The sequence below is a fragment of the Azolla caroliniana genome, unplaced genomic scaffold (assembly GCF_043228905.1).
Source record: "Azolla caroliniana isolate FFs.n. ecotype wild unplaced genomic scaffold, voAzoCaro1.0.p SCAF_13, whole genome shotgun sequence".
Classification (NCBI taxonomy): domain Eukaryota; kingdom Viridiplantae; phylum Streptophyta; class Polypodiopsida; order Salviniales; family Salviniaceae; genus Azolla; species Azolla caroliniana.
Window position 1 is genome coordinate 5,276,991 of NW_028230448.1, and position 4,611 is coordinate 5,281,601.

Here is a 4,611-nt window from a genome sequence, read left to right on the forward strand (position 1 = left end):
ATTTAATCCATTCGGATGTATGGGGATCGGCACAGAATGCGAGTCTCGGTGGGAGCTGATATTTCATGACTTTCATCGACGATTTCACTCGACATACCTAGGCATGCACGATAGAGAAGAAAAGCGAAGTCTTGTCCTGCTTCTTGAAGATGAAGAACCTTGCCGAACGAGAGATAGGTCGTAAAATCAAATGTCTCAGGACCGATGGCGGAAAGGAGTACTTCTCCGACCAGTTCTCGAGTTATCTACAAAAGGAAGGAATTCGGCGCGAATTCTCTTGCAGATACACGCCGCGGCAAAACGGCGTGGCCGAGCGGAAGAATCGGATGATCGAAGAAGTAGCCAGTGCTGAAATTTTATTGGGCCAAAGCCATGAAAATAGCTATTTACCTATAGAATCGGACTTTTGCAAATGAAGAAGTGTCGCCACATGAGTTGTACTTTGGGAAGAAGCCGAACTTGGCACACTTAAGGGTTTTCGGCATCATAGCGTCTGTACAATTGCCGAAAGAGAAACGAAGGAAGTTAGATGCGAAACCCGAAAAGTTTATCCTGGTCAGCTTCTCGGATGAGCAAAAAGGGTATAAATGTTATAACCACCGAACGAAAGAAGCCTGAGTGAGCCAAGATGTCGTGTTCGACGAGTCGGCTTCATGGTACTTGTCTTCACATCCTACCCCCATGCACTCCATTCCGGATTCTGAGGATGACGCGAGTGAGGCTGAAATGCCTCCGCATAGTGATGAAGTTGGAGCTCTAAGAGAGAGTCCGATCTTATTTCGGCTAAGTGGGCCGAATGAGGGGCTGAGCTGAGATGGTCAACCGAGTGTAGAGCCGGCGAGTAGTGAAGACTTGACCGTGAAGTCCCTGCACAAGGAACCGAGGAGACGGTTTACGTGCAAGGAGAACGCAAAGAAGAAGATGCCGGAGTACGATACCGAGGCAGAAAAGGATGCAAATTGGTGTGCCACCATGGAGGAAGAGATGCGCGCATTGAAGGAAAATGAGACTTGGGACCCGGTTGACACCCCCAAGGGTGTGAAGCCGATCAGATGTAGGTGGGTGTACAAGGTACAAAACACTGCCGACGGCTCTGTCGACTGATATAAGGCCCGACTAGTGGCCAAGGGCTATATGCAACAACACGACATCGATTACGATGAGACATTTGTGCTGGTTGCAAAGATGACAATCATTTGTGTGTTGCTGGCGGTAGCAGTGACAAAGGGATGGCATCTACATTAGATGGATGTAAAGAATGCGTTCTTGCAAGGCGACCTTGAGGAACAGGTCTACATGCTACATCCCCTGGATTTCTATCCGAATTGAACATGTGGGATGTCTACTAACTGAAGAAGTCCCTCTATGGATTAAAGAAAGACCCACATTTTTGGAACGTGAAGATTACACAATGACTACGTCGGATGGGGTTTGTGTTGGGAAACATGTCCCTTCGGATGGGAAGAGAAGGACCATGCTGGTGATATCGGCCTCGGCCGAAACCGAAACCAAAACCAAAATCGGAAATCAAAATCAAAATCGAAAACCGAAATAGTTTCGGAAGACTATAATTGTAAATAGTAAAAAATGGCTCCTAGGGGCTATATTTGTAAATATCTAGAAAATTGCTTTGCTTTATAGGCAACAAGGGCAAACCTTATAGCGTGAGTTAGTGATCATTATTGAAAAGTCAGAACGAGGTAGTTGCCTTTGTAACTGTGAGTAAGAGAGTGAGAGTGTAACTCCGTAGCCGCTGTTAGAGGAAGCAGAACTCAAGGTCGCTGCCTCCGAGTTCCGTATTTGTACTTCCTCTCTACTATAGTGATATGTTTTCTCAGGGTTTTTGGACCCCCGTGGTTTTTCCCATTTTGGGGTTTCCACGTAAAATATCAGTGTCTCTGTGTCTTCACATTTTTCTTGTTGGTGTACTAGTTCTTGTTTTCTTCACAAGATTCCTAACAAAGAGGTATCAGAGCAATGGAAGACTCGTTAGGCGGCATGTTTAAGCTAACTGGATCCAACTACTCAGTGTGGAAGTCGAAGATGAGAGACATGCTCGTGTGCAAAGACCTCTGGTTGCCGGTGCAATTCGGATATAAAATACCAAACAAGATTGATGCAACGATGTGGGAAGTGTTGCATTTGAAGGTGGGCACATACATAAGGTGTTTTACAGACATGAGTCTATACAACAACTTTGGCGAAGAAACACAAGCAGATGTCCTATGGATGAAGATCAACATCATGTTCGAAAACAAGAACATCGTGTATTGAGTCTCAGTATTTCGAAAAATCGTGAGGCTTTGGTATTAGGATGGCTCTTGTATGGCAGAGCACATCAATGCCTTCCAAGGATTGATGAACCAAATCACCTCTCTAGAAGTACCTCTGGCCGACGAGGTATTATCATCATTGTTGCTAGGATCCCTTCCGGACAGCTGGGAGACGCTCGTTGTCACTTTGGGCAACGCTGGGGTGGAAGGGAAGCATCTATCCCTAGAGCAGGTGAAGTCGAGCTTACTGAATGAAGAAGCTCTCCGGAAGGACCGTGAGTCCAATACCGGCCAAAAGGGTTTAGTCACGAATGGTGACATGATTTGGAGAAGAGGCCGAAATCGAATTCCCCAGAACCGAGATATGTCGGGGACCAAGTCGAAGTCGAGGGGGAGACCCACATACTTCTATTGTGGGAAGCTGGGGCACTTCCAGAAAAATTGCCAGCCGAAAGGAGAAAGGGGGAGTTGATGGTGTAGAGCCGAAGAAAATCCTGGACAAAAAGAACACTACAACAATCGCCGCGAGTGAGGAGAAGTTGTTGCTCATTACTAAGCTAAACGAAGTGAATCTCGTCGGCAAAGAATCAACATGGGTGGTCAATTCGGGTGCGTCATTCCACCTAACCCCTGACCAAAAGTGCTTCTCATCCTACAGAGTCGGAGATCTCGGATCCGTAAAGATGGGAAATGAAGGAGCATGCCAAATCATTGGCATTGAAAATGTGTGTTGGAAACCTCAAGCAAGTGGAGACTCATATTGAGAGATGTATGACACGTTCCGGAGGTTCGATTGAACCTAATATGAGCTAGTCGGCTAGATGATGAAGGCTACACGAGTAGCATTCAAAACGGTGTCATGAAGTTATGCTGAGGAAGTATGATTGTGGCTCGAGCTCAGAAGACCAGCACACAGTACATAATGAATGCTTGAATATGCCGAGGGGATGCAAATGTGGCAGCTGACACGGTCGGTGAACTATGGCACAGGAGCTGGTGCCATATGAGCCAGAAGGGGATGCGAAAGCTTGCTGAGGACAACCTCGTTCCTGAGGTAAAGAACGTGCAACTTGAGAAGTGCATGGATTTCTTGGATGGTAAGGAGAATCAAACATCCTTTTGAACGAGGCCCCCGATGAGGAAGAAAATGACGTTGGAGCTCGTGCATACGGACGTATGCTATGTGGACACGAAGTCGCATGGTGGTTCACAGTATTTCGTGACCTTCATTGATGACTGTAGCAAGAAGTTGTTTCATGTTTCCAAAAGATAGGTTGCATCGGTTGTTGTATAACTTACTGAAGTATTAGGATCTAACAAAATGCTTGTATTATGTCTTAGTTAGAATTTAGTGGAGTACATGTCTTCTTTCGTGTATAAGAACATGTGGCACTTGTAGCTCAGTGGATAGAGCGTCTGTTTCCTAAGCAGAAGGTCGAAGGTTCGACCCCTTCCTAGTGCGAATAAATAGGACATATTACTCACTTACTTATCAAGAATGTGTTCCTTATCAAGAAGTTGAGGTTTGACCCCTTTCAAGAGAGAAATAGTAGAGAGTTATCGTCCATTCCATTTAGAGTGTTGACTGTTTCCTATTTCCAAGAAAAGAGATTGCGCCTTGTTGTTGCATCCTTATGAGAGTATTTTGTAGGAAAGGATCCATGTTTGTTGCGTTAGTTATAAAATTGTTGATGGAAGACACACTTTCATTACAGGAATATGTGGAACTTGTAGCTTAGTGGATACATGGCGTGTTTCCTATGGAGAACATTTAAGGCTTCAACACTTCCTAGTAAGAATCAATCGGAGAAAAAGTGACTAAATTTCGAATACCAATAGAGCTTTTGCTTCCATTGTAGAATGTCGAGCATTGACCCAATCCTAGTGAGAACGAATAGAGGGGTACCTATAGAGAATTTGTTCCTTACGAAGAAGTTGAGGGCCAACCACTTCCAAGAGAGAAAGAAGAGAAGGGTAACCGTCCATTTCGAATCTTGAAGAAACGTTGCATATTTTCGAAAAAACAAATTTTGCTTGTTGTTGCAGCCTAATGAGAGTATTTTGTGCAAAAGTATCCATGTTTTTTGCGTTAGTTATAATTTTGTACCCGTTCCTAGTATGCATCAATAAGAAAAATTAGTGACTAGATATCAAAAACCCATAGAGGTTTTGCTTCCATTGTCGAATGTCGAGGATTGAGCCAATTCTAATGAGAACGAATAGAGCGGTATCGTCCATTGAGAGTCTATCCAAGGGTGTCATCGAAAGAGACCGTCACCACAACGCCGCTAATTTCTTTGTCAAGGCTGAGGGCTCCGCATGCCCTGAGACACTCCTC

General features: G+C 44.8%; 1 non-coding gene across 1 annotated transcript; it reads left to right on the plus strand.

Moving 5' to 3' along the window:
* Positions 1-3,662: 3,662 nt before the first annotated feature.
* TRNAR-CCU (transfer RNA arginine (anticodon CCU)) lies at positions 3,663-3,735 on the plus strand. The gene has a single exon. It is a non-coding gene; the product is annotated as a tRNA-Arg (tRNA).
* The last annotated feature ends 876 nt before the right edge of the window (positions 3,736-4,611 follow it).